The sequence below is a fragment of the Rattus norvegicus genome, chromosome 14 (genome assembly GCF_036323735.1).
Source record: "Rattus norvegicus strain BN/NHsdMcwi chromosome 14, GRCr8, whole genome shotgun sequence".
In the NCBI taxonomy this organism is placed as follows: Eukaryota; Metazoa; Chordata; class Mammalia; order Rodentia; family Muridae; genus Rattus; species Rattus norvegicus.
Window position 1 is genome coordinate 62,161,445 of NC_086032.1, and position 20,803 is coordinate 62,182,247.

Genomic DNA, 20,803 nt, shown 5'->3' on the forward strand with positions numbered 1-20,803 from the left:
CAGGTTCAATCACATGGTGGAAGAAGAGAACTCATTCCTGCAAGTTGTCCACATGCACGCCATGGTGTATGGACATATACACAATACATTAAATGTTTTGTTTTGTTTTGTTTTGTTTTTTTAAAGAAAGCAGTATACATTAATTAATAGCGCAGTTTGTCCCGGGACTCATGATGTCGGTGCAGGAACCCTTCCTGCCTCTGTCTCCCAAGGGATGAATGCTAGCCTCCACTAGCCTGGGTGTAGGGACTCAGATCTGGGTGTTCCTATCGTATGGTAAGTGTATGTTGGAGGGAGGCAGGCACAAACCGTGGAGGAATGGGACAGGTAGGAATGTAGCCTGAACAGCGGAGAGGTGATTCTGTTAATGGGAATGCAAGAAGGAAACAGAAAGTTTCGGGTCAAGAGGTTGGCTCTCTGAGATCCCATAATGAGCTCTGATAAATCCCAGGCAAGTGGCAAAGCCACTGCAGCACTTAGACGTCCAGCTCTCTCAGATCTAGAGATGGAAAGTGGATACAAAAATAGACACCTGGACAGAAGCAAAGTCACTCTAGCCCTGCAGCTGCAGCTCACAGAGGAGCAGCCTTTGAGCATCCTTCCCAGAGGGAAGCAGCGGGTCCCTGCAGCAATGGCGGGAGGCTGTGTGGGCTCTGGCCTCTGAGCTCTGCCTGCAGAGCCCACTCATACCAGCCTGTGATGACTGCAAAAGTAATTCAGAACTTTAAAGAGGAACGGGGTGGAGGGTCAAGTAAAGTTAATGAAGAAGGTGTCTTCTGTCTCTGTCCCTTCCCAACAGGATCCTCCCCTTGTGCCTTTTCTCCCCTCTGGGACATGGCAGCTTTGCCTTGGCATTGGACCTTTGGTTTTCCACACATGGCTTTCACAGAGCCTTTCCTGATCTAGCAGATCCTCTCTCCTATAGCTGCCAAAGGAAACACTTTGGTGTCTCATGCACAGGCCTTACTCCAACAGCCTGCCCCTGGGGAGCCACACTCTACATTGGACAGCATCCCTGCATGGCCTGTAGCAAGGGCCACTAACTCCTCCTGGCAGCAGCTCTCCCACTGCCCCTGAGACCTGCCAGCCATCAGTCTATAGCTCAAGAATACTAGAAGGTTCTCTGGAACCAACTGGGAGGAACGGAAAAGGGGGCCAAGACACTCCACTCTCTGGCTTGCCTGAGAGTGTTCAGGCTTTTCTTCACTGCGTCTACCTCTTTTGCTCCCAAGCGTCCTGGAAAAATGGTGACATTTTGTTTACTATACACTCTGTGAGGTTGGTGTGTGTGTGTGTGTGTGTGTGTGTGTGTGTGTGTGTGTGTGTGTGTGAATTAACTGTAGTTATTTTATTTTTTATTTTTATATTGGGATTTTGAGACAGGATTTCTTTGTGTAATCTTGATTATCCTGGAGCTTGCTCTGTAAACCAGGCTGGCCTCAAACTTAGAGAGATGCACTTGCCTCAGCCTCCTGAGTGCTGGGATTGAAGGTGTGTACCAATACCACTCAGCTTGCTTTGTTTTTAAATATTGCATCAAAATATCATTTCTAAACCAGGTTTAGGACACGCACCTTTAATCCCAGCACTCAGGAGGCAGAGACAGATGGATCTATGGGTTTGAGGCCAGCCTGGTCTACAGAATGAATTCTAGGACATTTAAGTCTACACAGAGAAACTGTCTTTAGAACAAAACGAAACAAAATAAGTCTTTTTTGTTTGTTTGTTTGTTTGTTTTTGTTTTGTTTTTCCAGAGTTGAGGACCGAACCCAGGGCCTTGCGCTTGCTAGGCAGGCGCTCTACCACTGAGCTAAATCCCCAACCCCACAAAATAAAACATTATTTCTGTGGATTACTTTTTGACGATTCCTTTAATTTTGTGACTAACAGGAGACTCCTTCACTTCACCCTAGGCTAACACATTAGGTTGATCCTGATGTATAAGGTAGAAGATTCAGATTTAAAACTAAGAGAAGCTGGGTGTGACCCACACCTGTAAAATCCCAAGACTCAAGAAGCTGAGGCAGGAGGACTGGCATGAGTTTTAGGCCAGCTTGGGCTATAGAATAAGACAATGTCTCGAATGAATGAATGAATGAATGAATGAATGAATGAGTGAGTAAATAACGGAGCCAGGAAAGCTCTGGAGAAACCAGGCAAAGCTAGTCACACAGAGTGTGCCTGGGTTAAAACACCAGCAATATCATTCTGGCTTGGCCCTAGACATGGCATGTGCTCTCTGTGCTCCATTTCCTGTTCTATCCAGAAAGAATAGTGGCTGCGGGGAGAACTGGGCTAACTCAGTAAGCCTGGTAGTGCCTGAGATGGCGAGTATCCAGAAGTTGAGCCAGGCTATTCCATTCTTAAGTTGTCACAGGTCAACTAATGGGTAGACAGTGGTGCTGAGGATGAAGTAGCTCGTATCCTGTCAAAAGTCAAACTGTGACAGGTGTTAGCAAGAATTTTATGTGCAATGCCTGTGCCTGGTCACAGGCCAGGAGGCATGGAGCAAGGAGCTGTTTCCTTCCCCTCCCTTTTCTTTCTAACCTTCCTCCTCTCCAGATTTCCAGAGAGGCTGGGCCTTGCCAAAGAGCCGAAGATGTGGACTAGTTTGAAAGCCAGCCTCTGCCCTCAGAGCTGGTCTTATGCCATGGCCCCTCAGTACCTCTGGAAGTGTCTAGCATGGCTAGGGCACAGGAAAATAAAGAACAGGTTTCTGGGTTGACTGTTTTTGGTTTGATTTGACTTTTTTGTTTGTTTGTTTGTTTGTTTGTTTGTTTGTCAACCTGACACAAGCTAAGCTAGAGGAACATGAAATGAGGGAACCACAATAGAGAGAGTGGCCTGTAGTCAAACCTGTGGGACAGTTTCCTCTTTAGAGATTGGTGTGTGGAGGCCCAGCCTATTTTAGGTGATCTGGGATAGTATAAGAAAGCAGACTGAGCAAGCCATGGGGAGCAAGTCACTAAGCAGCATCCCTCCAAAGTTTCCGCTTTAGTTCCTGCCTCCAGGTTCCCATCTTCAATTCCTCAGTGATTTCCCTCAGTGTTGAAGTGTGACCTGAGAGTTAGAGGCTGAAATAAACCTTGTCCTCCCTAAGGTGCCTTACCACAGCAATAGAAACTCCGTGTAAGACAGAAGCCAACCAATTAGCTTTCAGAAACTTCCTCACATCACCAGCTAGTATCCAGCAGTTGGTTTTCTGGAGCAACATGGACAACACTACCAGTTACTGCTGGGGCCTCCAGGGCCTGGGATGAGAGGGAGCCCTCCTAACTGTGCTTCTGTGTTCTTCAACTTGGTGCTCTCTGAATATTTTTATTACCAATTTGTAAATGAATACTAACCTTCAGGTGCATCCCAACACTTGAAAAGCTGAGACAGGAGGATCAGACATTCAAGGTCAGCCTGGATCACATAGGAAGACACTGTTGGGGACGGTGAAGAAGGGAAAGGAAGGGAGAGCTAAAAGGTGCCGTGGGCCGGGTGGGGAGCTGCCTAATACAGCTGGCCGTGGTGGTATGTACTTGTGTCCTAGACATTTGAGAAGCTGAAATGAGAGGATTCCTTGAGCCCAGCTCTTGAATTGAGCACTAACCTGGGCAATATAATAATAAGACAATACCACACAAACACACATGCATATACACACACAGAGAGAATAAATAAGTAAAAATAGAAAATATAAACAAATCAAAAAGCTATGAGATACCATTGGGAGTACACTAGAGGTGATTAAGTTACAAACCACCCAATTTTATAAATGCCCTTGTGGGACCTTGTGCTGGTTAGTTTTTTGTCACCTTGATACCAGCTAGAGTCATTCTGGGGACCCAGAGAGTGCCTCCACGAGGTTAGACTATATCGAAGTCTGGGAAAGATTTTTTGGTTAATAATTGGTTTTGTGGGGTGGCCCAGCCCACTGTGTGTGGACTCACACTTGGGCAGGTGGTCCCGCATTACATAAGAAAAGTAGTTGAACAAGCTAGGGAAAGTAAACCAGTAAGCAGCTCTTCTCAACTGGACACCAAGTTTTTAAATGAAAGAAACCCCTTCCTTCCCAAGTTGCTTTCACTTACAGTGTTTACCATAGCAATGGAAAGCAAACTAGGACAGGCTCCCAGAATAGACTTTTCTAATTGGCAAAGTAAGCCTGTCTCTGACAGTCTAAGTCTCTTGGGTCTTCAAGACCACCTAGATGTATGGCTTCCTGCTCATCTCAGACAGACCAGGAGCAGCATGGCCTAGATCATTTTCCTTGAGACTCCAAATGGTTCAGGCCTAAAAGAAGTTTCACAGAGCAGGTTTAAGAATGTGCCGAGAAGGTTTAACCTGCCCTTAATCCTTTCTTGGTTCACTGGAGTGTGTACGAGGAGGGGAGGGGGAGGGGAGGCTGTGGCAGCCATCAGCTCACATTTGGGATTAACTGTGAAGTCCAAGGGGCACCAAACCACAGTCCTTCTGAAAGGAATTCACTTACTCCTTCCTGGCTTAGTCACAAGGTTCAGAATAAAGCACTGTTCAACAAAAGAGACACAGGATAGTGACCAGGATGCGCGGAACTCAAGTCGTGGCTCTGTCCCTAAAAGGGTCATCAAGAAGGCTCGGCTCGTCAAACCTCTGCAACTGTGTATTAAGGAGTGGGCTACTTTCTTGAGCTCTGTTCACCTGACCTCTGCCATTTTTAGCCTTCTCTTTCCATTCTCTTCTCCCACAGACCCACAAGAGCAGAGGTCACATTGAATTAGCTGTATGTAGGTCACCTAACCCTGGTGCCAGGAATTGGATTTTCATGTTACAGCTTAAAGTCAACAATTTCACACAGGTTGTCCCCCCCCACCCCCCCACCCCCCCACCCCCGCTCCAGGGTCACAGGGGTTACCTGGACAGGTGAAGCTTGCCTCTTACCTCAGGTGGTACATGTCTTATTTCCATCGCTTTAGTCTCTGAAACCTGGGTACTTGATATGATACCAGGTTAGACCAGCTCCCTTGAGTTTAAACTGGAGATCTCGGTGCCTTAATGCACTGAGGACAAACCGTTCAGGACAAGTATTGACTTGTGAGCCACATAGCCTGGGGCTCGAATGCTACAGGAAGTCCTCACCATGCTATGCAAAGTGCAATCTTCTGCCTCTCCACTCTAGTGGAGAGCTTAGACTCTGTTCTCCTAACCCCAATCCAACTGGTTGGACCAGGGGAGACATCAGACCTGAGCTGGACTAATTAGCTCCTTGCATAGTATTTTGAAATAGTGCTGAAATGTTAGTCCCTCAGTGCCGGGACAATTGAAGGAATACTGAGGTCTGTGGACATCCTTTTTCTACCCTGTGAAGCCAAGAGCATGGAGGCATGTACCTATGATCTCATCACTTGAGGATAGAACCAGAAGGAGCAAGAGTTCAAGGCAAGCCTTGGCTACGTACGGAGTTCCAGGCTAGCCTAGCCTACACATCTTGTGTGATTGTCTCTAAAAAAATTGAGTGTGCTGCTGCATACCTATAGCTGTAGCACTTGGGAGGTAGAGGCAAGATGATCGTGAACACAAGGTGTTCCAAGATTACTTATGAAGTCATAGGCCAGCCTGCACTACTTGACTACTTGACACACTGACTCAAAAATTAAAAGGTCAACAAAACAAATGACAACAACAACAACAACAAAACACGAGAGAGAGAGAGAGAGAGAGAGAGAGAGAGAGAGAGAGAGAGAGAGAGAAACATGCTGTTAGTGCTTATGATGCTCCACTCAGCCAACCCATACAAAAGCCTGTAGAATAAGTGACTTTTAGCTCATGTAAAAGACAGTAGGAAATAGGATCAGAGAAGGTGAGGCTAGGCAAAGAAGGCAATGGAGTTTTGGGAAAGCTTTCCAGAAAACCATGAGGAACAGGCAAAGCTTAGCAGGTGTGTTGCCTGGCTAACTTTCTCCAGAGTAGTTACAGGAGTGTGCTTTCATGCCCTACTATATTACTGTTCATATAGAAGGGACAACAAGATGACAGAAAGTAAATAATTCATTTTAGTAATTTCTGTTTCCTTTATTTTAAGACAGGGTCTTAAGTATTCCAGTCTGACCTTAAACTCAATGTATAGCTCTATACAGCCCCTATAGGCTCATATGCTTGAATACTTGGTCCCCATTTGGTGGAACTGTTTGGGAAGGATTAAGAGGTGTGGTCTTATTGGAGGAGGTGTGTCACTGTGAGGGGGGAGGTCTCAAAAGATGCTTGTCATCCCAGTGCGCGCTCTCTCTCTCTCTCTCTCTCTCTCTCTCTCTCTCTCTCTCTCTCTCTCTCTCTCTCTCTCTCTCCTCTGCTTATGAATCAAGATATAAGCTCTTATTCAGGCATGCCTTTAATCCCAGCTCTTGGGAGGCAGAGACAGGAGGATCTCTGTGAATTTAAGACCAGCCAGATCTACCTAGCACATTCCAGGACAGCCAGGACTACATGCCTCAAAACCCAAACAAAACAAAACGATGTAAGCTCTCAGCTTTTCCTGCTGACATTGCCCTGCCATCATGAATTCTAGCCCTCTGAAATGTTAATCCCAATTAAATCCTTTATTTTATAAGGTGCCATGATCATGACTTTTGTCACAGTAACAGAAAAGTAACTAAGACACCCAGCTTTATTTGGTGCTAAGGGATTGAATTCAGAGCTCCATACATGGTAGTCAGGCATAAAATATACCAACTAAGCCACAGCTCCAGCCCTCGCCTTAATAAGTGTCTTTGTTATCTTTGTTTGTTTGTTTTTAAGATTTATGAGTTGGGGGGTTGGGGATTTGGCTCAGTGGTAGAGAGCTTGCCTAGCAAGCGCAAGGTCCTGGGTTCGGTCCCCAGCTCCGAAAAAAAAAAAAAAAAGATTTATGAGTTGGACATGATAGTGCATGCCTTTAATCACAGCACTCAGGAGGCAAAGGCAGGCTGATCTCTGTGAGTTCAAGGCCAGGCTGGTCTACAAAGTAAATTCTAGGACAGCCAGAACTGTTATACAGACAAACCCTGTTTCAAAACAAACACAAAAACAAACAAACAAACAAAAAACAAAAACAAAACCGAAAAAAGCCCAATACCAAATTATATTTCTTTCTATCTATCTATCTATCTATCTATCTATCTATCTATCTATCTATGAATGAACGAACGAACGAATGAATGATTGGGAGTTTTGCCTGCAAGTACACTTGCATACCAGAAAAGGGCATTGGGTTATTTGGCAAAGATCACACAACCAGGATCGGCTTCATAAAACTGGTTTGCGTATTGCGAGTGGGGAGGAGGCAGGGGTATTCGTACCCTTGGGTAGGTGGCCACTATCTCTGGGGCAAGGTTTGTGTGGCCGTACACAATTGGGCAGGACAGAGGTGTTAGAAGGTGCTTCATCTGCATACTGAGAGGTTGTAGGGGGCAGGGTAGAAACCTTATAAAATCAAACAAGGAGTGGCAGGGCAATGTAGAGTTGATGGTGGGAGAGCTGACTTTACAGCACCAGCTTGGAAGTGGGAGAGAGCCAACTCCTGTCATCCTCATCTGAGATGTGCGGTGTTGAAGTTCTCCATGACCTTCCTCCATAGTCCTGGGCTATATGGTCCCACAGGATTCCATAGGACTACAGCTATAGACTGTTGTGAGCCACCACGTGGGTGGAAATGAAAATCAGGTCCTCTGGAAGAGCAGCTAGCAGTGCTCCTAACTGCTGAGCCATCTCTAGCTCCTGCTTGTTTGGACACGAGGTCTTACTATGTAGCTATGGCTGGCTGTCCTAGACTCACTATGTAGATGAATCTGGCCTCAAAATCATAGAGATCTGCCTGCCTTTGCCTCCGGAGTACTAGGATGTGCACCTCTACCCAACTTCGCAGTAATACATTTCTAACCCTAGGGTCTAGTTATTTAAAATAAAAATGTATAGGGTCTAATAGAAGTTTCACACCCAGTTCATTTGTATTTTCATTCAGTGAAGGTACATTGAATATCTGCCATTAACCAGGCACCAGTGTTGAGGACCAGAGGAGACAAGAAAAATAGCATTTACATCTTTCATACGGAAGAGATCACAGGCAAGGAGATATTAAACAAGCTAAGCACTGTGTGGGTGGGGAATGGAAAGGTGGCAGGCGTTAGTGAAGCCTGGCTGAGGGAGACACAAATAAAGTCATTCTCCTCCCTGCTCCCTGCATTTCTGTGTCATCCTCCTGGACCTCACAGTCTTCCCAGATGAAGACTTCTTGCCTCAGAGAATCATGGGCAGCATCCCAAGATGGGGACAAAGAAACCAGACAATCACATTCTCTTTCCAATGAGCTCTTAGGGAGAACTCCTGGTTTTTAGAAGGAGTTATTGTGTGCCTGGTAGGTAGTCAGAAAGCTGTCCTGTAGAACCTGCAGATTATGTCAGCCATGGAATTAAGGTTCCCTGTGGATGAGATGGCTTCCTTCTCCATGGTTTAGCAATCAAAGGCTCTGCCCTGAAGACTAGAATCAATAGCTGAACACAACCATCACTAATTCACTGGAAGATCTGGAGGTGTTTTAGTCTCAATCTCTCTCTGTCGTCCTAAAATGACCTACCTTGGAGACTTCCTCTGGTCTGACTCCTTGACAGGAAGCTGTGTGACCAGAAGCCTCTTGCTGATTGCTCTAGGAATAGCAACTGTCCTGCTCAGCTCCAAAAGACAGTCTGTGACACCACTTACACCCTCTGCACGGCTGGTGTCCTTGCAGGATTCATTTCTGTGCACCTGGTACCTTCCCCTGAAGGTTGTTCATAAAACTTCCACCTGCTTCCAGCAAGAAATCCTGGGACAGAGTCCAGTTATGCTTCACACGCCACAGGCATGTGTGTAATCCAATTTAAGATGGTACTTGATTGGGTTTCTGGAACCATTCTGTCACTCTTCAACCCCAGGAAGAAGAATAAGAAATGTCTGTGTGTGTGTCTCTCTGTGTGTGTGCACATGCGCATATAAAAGCCCCAGGTCAACACTAGTGTCTCTCTCAGCAACTCTTCACCTTTAGTGAGACAGAGTCCCTTACTGACTGAACACAGTACTTGTTGAGACCTGAAACTGTGTGTGTGTGTGTGTGTGTGTCTGTCTGTCTGTCTGTCTGTCTGTCTGTCTCTGTGTGTGTATGTTTGTGTAACAACAATGAAAGCAAAATGAGAGCATGGGAAGGGCTGGAAGGAAAAAAAGGAAGGGAGAAATTATATATAATATTAAATATTATAATAAAATATATGTCTGTATAATGTAATATATTTATATAATGTATGTAAATATATACACGCATATGTATATATGTATAATTATATGTATTATATGTATGTCGTTTGAAACAGGGTTTCTCTGTGTAGCCCTGACTGTCCTAGAGCTCACTCTGTGGACCAGGCTGGCTTTAAACTCAGATCCACCTGCCTGCGCCTCCCAAGTGCTGGGACTAAAGGTGTGTGCTGCCACCCCCAGCTGTAATTATATTTTAATTTCAAAAATAGAAAGAAAGAAGGGATGTGATAGCAGCAGCTGAGGACATACCTGAATGCTTGCCTAACAGGTACATGCTCTAGCTCTGTTCCTAATACCGGGGAGGGGGAAGGGAGGAAGAAACCGAGAGAAAGAATCTCTCATACATGCAGGCTCCTTGGGGCCAGCTCAGATCTCTCAAACTTCTGAGGACATATTTTCCAGGAGATGGGTGGCCAATGACAAAAGCAGCATCTGGAAAAAAAAAAAAAAAAACAGAAAGAAGAGACGAGCTCTGACATTTAGCCCATTGTGTAATTTATCAGGACTCAAAAGCCGAATTCACCAGGCAATTACGTCACTACAGCATTTAACAGGTCAGCAGAATCTGTGTCACTGGGGTAAGGGGCAGGGTCTATGGGAAATCACTTGTTTAGAATATGTAGGACTCTGGGTTCTAAGCTCAGGAGAGAGAGAGAGAGAGAGAGAGAGAGAGAGAGAGAGAGAGAGAGAGAGAGAGACAGAGACAGAGAGAGAGAGAGAGAGAGAGACAGAGAGAGACAGAGAGAGACAGAGAGAGAGAGAGAGACTCTTTTGATCTGCCTGAATCAACTGCTACTGCAGCAGCTTGCCCCAGGAAACTAAGCAAGGAGAAGGAGTGTGGACCTTCAGCATCATGGCTATGATATCTACCTCCTAAGTTCAGCCAAGAACATCACACAACTTCCGGGGTAATCACCGAGAGTCTAACAGGGAAGGGAAGGAAAAGGACTTTGCTGTGATACTGGTTGCAACTAGAAAACTGATGTGTATCCATGGACAAGAGTCCCCCTGCTAAATTCTATCCCAGCTATCGCTCCCGCCCCCTAGTCGCCTGTGTGATTTGGCATACATAAATGCTTAAGTAGTTCCCCTCCATTACTGCTGAAGTAGAACTAAAGGGTTTATAAAGTGTGAAATGAGAAACGGACTCGGGTTGGCTTCATGCTAGGTGCTGCCCAGGTGAGTGCCTGGCCTCCCAGACTTCCAGCTCTCAGGTCAGAACGTGATCAGTGACAATTTTAAGGCCACATTATGAAGTCTGCCCAATGCTTCCTAAATTAGGAGAATGTGATGGGTCACACGAAGCTTTCCACGTGCTAATTGTTTCCAGGACCTTGTGTATTCAAGGTGACTAATAAGCAGTTAAACCATTAAATACGTAAAACAAAAAAAGGTTTTTTTTTTGAGTCAGGTTCTCAGTATGTAACCCTGGTTGCCTGGAACTCTTTATATAGACCGAGCTGGTCTTGAACTCACAGAGATCTGCCTGACTCTGGCTCCTGAATGCTATGTGCTACCACAGCAGGCTAAAGAGAACTGTAAACCCAACATTTCCCTTTCCAAAGGTCCGTTGTCAAGGTTGGGGATTTAGCGCAGTGGTAGAGCACTTGCCTAGCAAGCGCAGGGCCCTGGGTTCGGTCTCTCTTGTCTCAGAAGCAGAGAGCACAGTCTCCGCACCTTCCCTTAAGTTTTCAGTTTCATCTAAAAATGGTGACTCTTTTGTGCTTTCTCTTGGGCTATCATGATTGGGGTGAAGCTGGGCTAGGACAAAGAAAGGAGCCATGAGGGAGACTAAAGTATTTAGTGATACAGTTCTCACAGTGTCTCTGTTGAGTCACAAAATTAATAATAGCGTACGTAATGTTTCCTTCACCTTGCCTTTCAGAGGGTCGGGCACGCAGCTCAGTTGACAGGGTGGAGAAAACCCTGGGTTCATTTCCTAGCCCTCTATAAAAATGTGTTATTGCGGGACTGGAGAGATGGCTCAGTGGTTAAGAGCACCGACTGCTCTTCCAGAGGTCCTGAGTTCAAATCCTAGCAACCACATGGTGACTCACAGCCATCTATAAATGAGATCTGATGCCCTCTTCTGCTGTGTCTGAAGACAGCTAAAGTGTACTCATATATAATAAATAAATAATCTAAAAAATGTGTTATTGTATGTGTCTGCAGTCTCAGCACTAGGGAGTATAGGCAGGAAGATCAGGGGTTCAATGCCATCCTTGGCTGTATAGCATGAGACCAGGTCTCAGAAAACAAGAATACCGCTTCCTCTCTTATCTCTCTGAGTGCACACTCCTTTCTCTTTCTCTCCCCTCCCTTTTCCCCGTGGTGACTCCCCGGGCTTTGGTCCTTGGGGCCACTGAACCCACTCACCTGAGAGCAGCTTCCCAATAAACCTGCCTTTGACACAATCTAAAAGGAAGGAAGGAAGGAGGGAAGGAAGGAAGGGAGGAAGGAAACGAGATTACTGAGGCTGGCAGATGGCTGAGCGTGTGAACACTCCTGTCACACAAGCCTAATAAACTGAGGTCAATGCCAAGAACCAAATGTAAAGGAGCCAGATTTGGCAGCACACAGACGTAACTCCAGCATCCCTAATTCAAGATGGGAGGTAGAGGCAGAGACTCACCTAGAAGCTGGCCCAAGGCTGAAACAAGGAAGACTGCATCAACAGGGTAGATGCAGAAGGCCAACAGCTAGAAGTTGTCCTACGGCCCTCAGAAGCTCACCACCACCTCACATACTCCCCGACAACTGACAACTCACACATAATGAAAAAAGAAGAAAAAAAGCCGCCTTTTTATTTTACCCCCTGTTCATCTGCTAAAACCCAAAGCCAAGTAGCCACCTTTGACTCTTACAGCTTTAAGCCCACCCACCTCCTTCTAATCCTATCCCTCCATCTCCAATCTGCTCTGAACCAGCTCTAAGTTAAGGCCAAACTCTGGGCCCTTCCCCCGTGCCTGGCACCAGTTACTGTGGTCCCCGCACTGGGCCTGGCTGTGTCTCTGTGGGGCAGCATGCCCACACTCTCTGACCACAGCCAGACCCACTCCATCTTGCCTGTGTGATTATAAAGCCCAGTCCAGGCTGTGCCTCCTTATCACACGTCAGGTCCGCTTTAGAGTGCCCAGGCACCGCCCCTCCAAACACAGTGCTCCACAGGTCTGCCTTGCACTGGGGTCTTATTGCTTACAAAACTATCATCTCCCTCACTAGGTTCATGTCCTGGGCTGGAGCCATGACTGGCTAGAGGAGGGTACTCTTATACTGAGGGGGTGTCTAGAAATCCTGGTAGGTTGCAACCCGAGGGGCTGCTTACTTGCTGTAGGCATCACACAGCACCCAGCTTGGCTAACTTCTCAGAACACAGAAGGAGGGATTCCAGGAGTGTGGCCATTGTCCATCAACCAAGATCCTGTCGTGTTGGAGACAGTCTCCTCACAATGAATGGGGCCTGTTTCAGGGTGTGTCCTCGTGTTTGGCTTAACGCTCTGTTGTTCCCATCTTGAAACTCAGAAGACATTTTTGCTGGACAGTCAACATTTTTCTTTGGCAAAAAGCCTAGAAAACTATATAGAGGACCTGACCATTACACAGGGAAGTCTTGAGGTTCAGGGCCTTGCCTCTTTCTTCTCATCCTTGTCTCAGGGAGATGGCTAAGTTCCATCTCCTCAAACAAGTGTTCATTATCTTTGGCTAGCCTAATTATGTAGCACAGGATGCCCTCCACCTCAATTCACAACATTCCTGTTGCCTTAGCCTCCACTGGGATCATGGGCATGAACGCATGTGTTCTTTTTTTCAAAGGCATGTAGGCACTTACATTTAATAAGATACGCATTTACCTGAAAGAGTTCCTATATTCTAAGGGGACTTGTGAGGTTACATATATTTCATGTGAAAAGAATTCTCAGGCTGGAGAGATGGCTCAGTGGCTAAGAGCACTGACTGCTATTCCAAAGGTCCTGAGTTCAATTCCCAGCAACCACATGGTGGCTCACAACCATCTGTAATGGGATCTGATGCCCTCTTCTGGTGTGTCTGAAGATAGCTACAGTGTACTCATGTAAATAAAATAAATTAATAAATCTTTAAAAAAAAATTCTCACTTGGGTACCAGTAGCTGCTGCACGATTCTCTTAATACTTGCAAAGCTCCCTTGGTGAACAGTTGGGAGGAGGACACAGACTTGGAACTTAAAGCAGAAATTGAAGGTTCAGTCAGCCGAGGCTGCACCGTGAGTTCGAGGGCAGCCTAGGCTGCGCTGTAAAGCTCTGCCTCAAGACAAACAAAACAGTATTGGAGGTACAGTTCAGTTAGTAGGGTGCTGTCTCATTTGTATAAGCCCTGGGTTTGGTCTCTAGTACGACATCAACTGGATGTGGTGGGACATGTTGTAATGTCAGCACCAGGGAGGTGAACGTAGGAGAATCACTCGGTAGTGAGTTTGAGATCAGAACTTTTCTCAAAAGCCAAACTAAACCAACAATGCCGAGAGGCCTGGATGAAGGAAGAGAAGCAGGAGAAGGAAGGAGGAAAAGAAGGAAGAAGAGGAGAGGGGAAAGGAGGAAGATGAAAAAGGAGGTGAAGAGGAGAAAATAAAAGTAGCCCAAGCACTCCTACTCAGGAAAAGAGGAAGGTGGAAGGCATTTCACTTGCCACTAGGTCTCCTGACGTGAGTTCAATCCCTGGGCAGAGCACACGTGGTAGAAAGAGAGAAACAACTTCTGTGGGTTGTCCTTGAACCTCTATATGCTGGAATGAAAACTATGGCTGTGAGCTCAGCCAGAGGAACAAAGGCTACGCCATCATCCCCAAGGTTTCATCTGCAAGGATCCTCCTCTGTGCCTACCTGTTTTCCCAGCCTGAATATCCAGATACCTAATCATGAATTCCCTTTCTACCTATTAATCAAAACTGACTAGAAGCCAGACACATTGGTGCATGCCCATGATCTCAGCTAGAGGCAGGAGGGATAGGAGTTCAAGGTTTTCCTGGACTACAAATAAGGTTCAAATTTGGCCTGGAATACCCGAGGCCTTATCTCAACAAACAAACTAATACAAAACCGATTTCCAAGCTGAGGGCCCTCTGGCAGCTAAGACAGAAGGATAGTGACTATCAACAATAAAATAAAACCAAAAACATCTGAGTTGTTGGAGACTCCTCTTCCTTTTGTTCCCCACCCCTGCACTGCTGGCATGGACCAAGTGTGACAACAGATAGCATCAGTGGCTTCAAGATCCACCCAGCACTGCTGCCCTAGATCCACCCACAATGCACGTTTGTCATTTAACTGGCTAGGACATTGCTATTAGTCCCCACCCTTCTCTCCATCTGTCTTCCTGACCTAGAATTAAGAGTTAAAAACATGTACTGTGTCTTTGTCTCTTTGAGACTGGACACAGGGTCTGGAACCAGATGGCTGGGGTTGTTGGTTAGGGGTTTTATTTTCCTTCCTTTCTCCTTCCCTTCCTCTCTCCCTCCCTTCTTTCTTTCTGCATTTTCTGGTTTGTTTGTTGTTTTTTTTTTGTTTTTTTTTGTTTTGTTTTGTTTTGTTTTTGGGTTTTTTGGAGGGGGGGTTGTTTTTGGACAGAATTTCCCTGTGTGGCCTTGGTTATCCTGGAAGTCACTCTGTAAAGCAGGCTGGTCTTGAATCAGAGATCCGCCTGCCTCTGCCTCCCCAGCACTGAGTCTAAAAGCATGCACAACCACCAAGTGCTTGTTTTCAAATTGGTTAAAAGACGACCTCTCACTGAGTAACCAAAGTTGGTCTCCATCCTCCTGCCTCTGCCTCTGTTAAGATGATAAGCCCATGCCACGTGTATAGATTAACAGGAGACAGTGTTTCCTCTGCACTTTGGGGTAGCTGCTGCGAGTTCCAACCCTGAGCTGCTCCAACCCTATTCCCATCTGCAGAGTGCTTTTCTAGCATTTGATCCTTTGCATACAGGGACATGGCAGTGGCACACCTGTGATCCCAGCACAAGCCATAGAGACATGAAACTGAAGGTCAATGAGAAGCAAACCAGTCCCCCTCTAAGAGGAGAGCAATAGCCTGGAGTTCAGAGTCTTCAACCCCAGGTCTTGGGAGTAGTAGCAGGAAGGCCTTGTGAAGGAGGTAAAGGAGTTTAAATGACCCTAGTCCAAAGGCAGGGCCTTGATAAGATTTATTTATTTAATGTAGGAGTGCTCTATCTGCATGCACACCTGCATGCCAGAGAGGACATCAGATCCCATTACAGATGGTTGTGAGCCACCATGTGGTTGCTGGAAATTGAACTCAGGATCTCTAGAAGAGCTGCCAGTGCTCTTAACCGCTGAGCCTTTTCACCAGCCCTGATTTCCTTGTTATTTCTGTGTCATTTAGTTCTAATAAGCCAGAAAAGTCCTCAGTCAGGGTCTTTCATCAGCACTGCCTTCCCTGGGACCGTGTAGGTGAGCGTAGTCTACTGGGACGACACATGTTTTTCCAAGCCCTCTGTTCCAATCCTGCGCCATCTTGAAGAACAGCTAACTAAATCACATCATATTTTTCATCAAGAGACTCTTCACCAGCCAACCCCAATCTGCAACAGAAACCTAGGCCATGGTGAGTTCAAAGCCAGCCTAGGCTATAGAGTTTTCAAAAGTGCTTCATCTCTGTGTGTCACCAGCTTAATACAGCATTCCCAGTAGAATTGTTGTCTGTGTCCTCTTGAGGAGGCCTGAGAGTACAGTGTGGCTGGCAATGCCTGTGTCCCCTCTTTACCACTGGAAGCCCCTCCCTCCATCCCAAGGACTTGTTATCCCAATGCTGATGCTGATGCTGCATCCTGGGTCCAGTCATCTGAAACCTCTCATGTCTGCATGCTTGTTTTCATGTGGCAGGTTGCCTGGCACCAACCAGGCCTTGCTTTTCCATAAATCCTGCTATGTTTTGCTTCAACATTTGTCCTATTTATTTATTTAGGCGATGTTGTGATCGGTTTGTGTTTGCCTTTGAGCTGGCTGCAAACTCACAATATACAGAAGATGACAGTGAACTTCAGAGATCCCGGCTACCTCTGAGTGCTAGGATCACAAACCTGCACAGATATATCCAATCCGTGTGGCCCTGAGATTCGAATCCAGGATTTCATGAATGCCATGTGCGCTACCAGCCTCTGTTTGCTTGAGCAGGATCTCAATCTTCATCAATGATCTTTCTGCCTCTGCTTCCTAAGTCGTGAAATTACAGAGGCGAGCCACTGTACCTGTCCCATCCCTACCTCTATAGATTTGTTAAAAGTGCTAAGTGACCACCTCAATTTATTCTTTATTATTTTTACTATTAAAGACAGGGCTTCTCTGTGTAGCCTTGGCTGTTCTGGAACACCCTCCGTAGAGCAGCCCAGTCTCAAATTCGTAGATCCTCCTGCCTCTGCTTCCGGAGGACTGGGGTTAAAGCCATGTGCCACAACCACTAGGCTCCAATTTAGTCTTTTAAACTGGTGTTTCACATATTAACATATGTGTAGTTACATCACAGACATATTAACATATGTGTGGTTACATCGCAATTTATCTTCCTGTTGGCATAATGGCTATTTCTCTTAAAAAATAGTTTTTTTTAATTGTATTTTTTTTTTTGTTTTTATGAGTCAAGGTTTCTCTGTGCAACCCTGGCTGTCCTGGAACTCACTCTGTAGACCAGGCTAGCCTCAAACTTACAGATTGTCCTGCCTCTGCCTCCCAAGTGCTGAGAATTAAAGGTGTGTGGTGTTATGCTCAGCTGAAATCGGTTTGCTTTTTAATCAAATCTGCGTTTACTGATTCATCTAGACTGGTTGAGTAGAAAGCTCCTAGGATCCTCCTCTACCCTTCGTATTGGGGTTACATGGAGTATGGTGCACTGAGCCTGGCTCTTCTGTGTGGCTAGCAAGTTCTCCCGGTTCTGTGGCAAGCAGATTACGGACAGGACTATCTTCCCAGTACCAGATGTGGTCAATGATTGCTGAGTTTGACAGATTCTAGAATCACCCAAGATAAACCTCCCAGACTGTGTGGCTGAGTGGGAGGCATCACCCCTGAGCTGGGTATAGAGGAGAGTGCAAGCCGAGCGCCAGTGTTCATCTTTCTCGCTCTTCCTGACTGCCGGTGCCAGGTGACCAGCTGCCTCAAGCTCACGTCTCCATGACAGCCTCCTTGTGGACTGTACCCACCATAAACCCTGAGGTCATTCACAGCAATGAGGAGAGGAGCCAATACGTGGATATAGTTTAACCTTCTGAGGTCTCTTGGGCATGGCATTTCTACTATTCTCAGTCAGGCAAGAGAAATGTGTAGCAGTGCGCAGAGCAACAGCAGGGACCGTGCCTTGAGTGCAGAGGCATTCCCACCTCTGTCTTTTTTTTTTTTTTTTAATTAACTTGAGTATTTCTTATATACATTTCGAGTGTTATTCCCTTTCCCGGTTTCCGGGCAAACATCCCCCTCCCCCTCCCCTTCCTTATGGGTGTTCCCCTCCCAACCCTCCCCCCATTGCTGCCCTCCCCCCAACAGTCTAGTTCACTGGGGGTTCAGTCTTAGCAGGACCCAGGGCTTCCCCTTCCACTGGTGCTCTTACTAGGATATTCATTGCTACCTATGAGGTCAGAGTCCAGGGTCAGTCCATGTATAGTCTTTAGGTAGTGGCTTAGTCCCTGGAAGCTCTGGTTGCTTGGCATTGTTGTACATATGGGGTCTCGAGCCCCTTCAAGCTCTTCCAGTTCTTTCTCTGATTCCTTCAACAGGGGTCCTATTCTCAGTTCAGTGGTTTGCTGCTGGCATTCGCCTATGTATTTGCCATATTCTGGCTGTGTCTCTCAGGAGCGATCTACATCCGGCTCCTGTCAGTCTGCACTTCTTTGCTTCATCCATCTTATCTAATTGGGTGGCTGTATATGTATGGACCACATGTGGGGCAGGCTCTGAATGGGTGTTCCTTCAGTCTCTGTTTTAATCTTTGCCTCTCTCTTCCCTGCCAAGGGTATTCTTGTTCCCCTTCTAAAGAAGGAGTGAAGCATTCACATTTTGATCATCCGTCTTGAGTTTCATTTGTTCTAGGCATCTAGGGTAATTCAAGCATTTGGGCTAATAGCCACTTATCAATGAGTGCATACCATGTGTGTATTTCTGTGATTGGGTTACCTCACTCAGGATGATATTTTCCAGTTCCAACCATTTGCCTATGAATTTCATAAACTCGTTGTTTTTGATAGCTGAGTAATATTCCATTGTGTAGATGTACCACATTTTCTGTATCCATTCCTCTGTTGAAGGGCATCTGGGTTCTTTCCAGCTTCTGGCTATTATACATAAGGCTGCTATGAACATAGTGGAGCACATGTCTTTTTTATATGTTGGGGCATCATTTGGGTATATGCCCAAGAGAGGTATAGCTGGATCCTCAGGCAGTTCAATGTCCAATTTTCTGAGGAACCTCCAGACTGATTTTCAGAATGGTTGTACCAGTCTGCAATCCCACCAACAATGGAGGAGTGTTCCTCTTTCTCCACATCCTCGCCAGCATCTGCTGTCACCTGAGTTTTTGATCTTAGCCATTCTCACTTCCCACCTCTGTCTTAAAGCAGTGCCCTGTGATGCATGCCACAGCAGCACTGAGGGGCCACTCCAGAGTCCCCGCTGGACACCTACTGTTGAGGCTGCTTCAGATAATGACTCATGCCAGGCAGCACCTGATCTCTACCAGGAAACGAAAAATCCCCTTGAAGAGGTGACTGGTTTCCTGCTATGGCCACACCTGCCCCGGTGCTGGGAAGACCCTGGTGGGTCCCTGGTCACTTGTGGAAATGGTCTGTTACCTCTGCCAGGAATTCCAGATGCAATTGCAGCTTACATGAAACATTTGGGGGGAGTTTATCAGCCACTAAGGCTTAACACTGGTTACTTTGTCACTTGCAGTTACTGAATCACTGAAAGTGGAGATGCCTTCATTGCGGTTCAGTTCCTCGGAACTCCCCTAGATGCTGTGAATGAGGCTTTGCACTCAAGCATGCACACGCTGGGGCTCTGCCACCTTCTTTGCACAGAGCCTTTCCGGTTGCACTTTGGATCCCTTGTCTCTTATTGGGAACTTAAAAGACAAGCCGATCTGGGGATCCGTCAGCAGAGTGCTTGCTTAGCATGTAGGAGGCCCAGGGTTTAGTCCCCAGCACCACATAAACTGAGCATGTGGTACACACCAGGAATTCCAGCACTCAGAAGATGGAAACAGGATCAGAGGTTATCTTCAGCTACAGAGTAAGTTCCAGACTAACCTAAGATCTTATCTCAAGGGAAAAACAACAACGACAACAGTAACAGCAACAAGAAAAAAAATTGGTTGAATCAGGTATGGTGGCAAACTCCTAGGCCAGATAGTGGATTCCTGGACATTTTAAAGTATAGAGTAAGACTCTATCTCAAAAAGAAAAATGGAGCTGGGGGGAGGATGAGCAAGGAAGAGGAAGATGAGGAAGCAGAGGGAGACAAGAAGGAGGAGGATCAAAAGGAGGAGGAGGAAGAGGAGGGTCATGAGGAAGAGAGGAGGAGGGGAGGGAGGGAGGAGGAGAGGGAGGGAGGGAGGAAGAAGAAGAGAACATCTCTGGCTCCATTGTCAGTCCACTGGGCACCAGCACTCTGACCTTCTAGAATACACTGCTCCCTCACTCAAGTTTTGAATGGTGGTACCACCTCCCTCTTAACTGCAAAGGTGATATGGGAGTTGGGGTGTTGACTTGACTAGACAACGTGTGTTCCTACACCAATCAGGCTTGAAGGCAGGCATGAGATGGAGTCAAGGGTAGTGATATAATAAGACTCTGTAGGCCACAGGAATTGGCTCATCCTGGCCTTGGGACTGCTCTGGAGTAGATGGCAAACTTGAACTTCTGCTGTTGGCCCTCAAGTGTTGAGATTATAGGCATGTACTGTGTTGGCTCAGCTGAAATGAGATTTTCAGTTTCTTTGGAAGCTCTGCTGCTCTTTTCTGCTGAATGTGAACTTGAGAGGATGTGAACCTGGACTCCCAGGACTTACCAAACTTCTAACCAAGATTAAAACATTGCAGAAGACTCTCAAGACCTATTGGCATTTCACTCCCAGATCAAGCGATACCAAAGGCTGAAATAAACTCTCAGCTTTCCCCTTCATTATTAATGTGTTTGCTTATGGTAAGCTGAGTTAGGTTTCTACGTTTATAGCGTATAATGTTGGCCGTGAGATCATGTCTCAAAACAAGCAAAGGAGCAAATAAAAACAAAAATAGTGGGGCAGAAAAATCACTTGGGCAATATAATGACTTTCTTAACATATTTAAATATCATATAAAAAAGAGTGATATCTAAGCTAGGCATGGTGGCACATGACTTTAATCTCAGCATTTGGGAGGCCGAGGCAGGAGGATCTTTGATAGTCTGGGGCCAGTCTGGTATATATACTGGACACTAGAAGAGCCAGGAATACATAGAGAGAGACCTTGTCTAAAGAAACAAGGGAAAGAAAGACT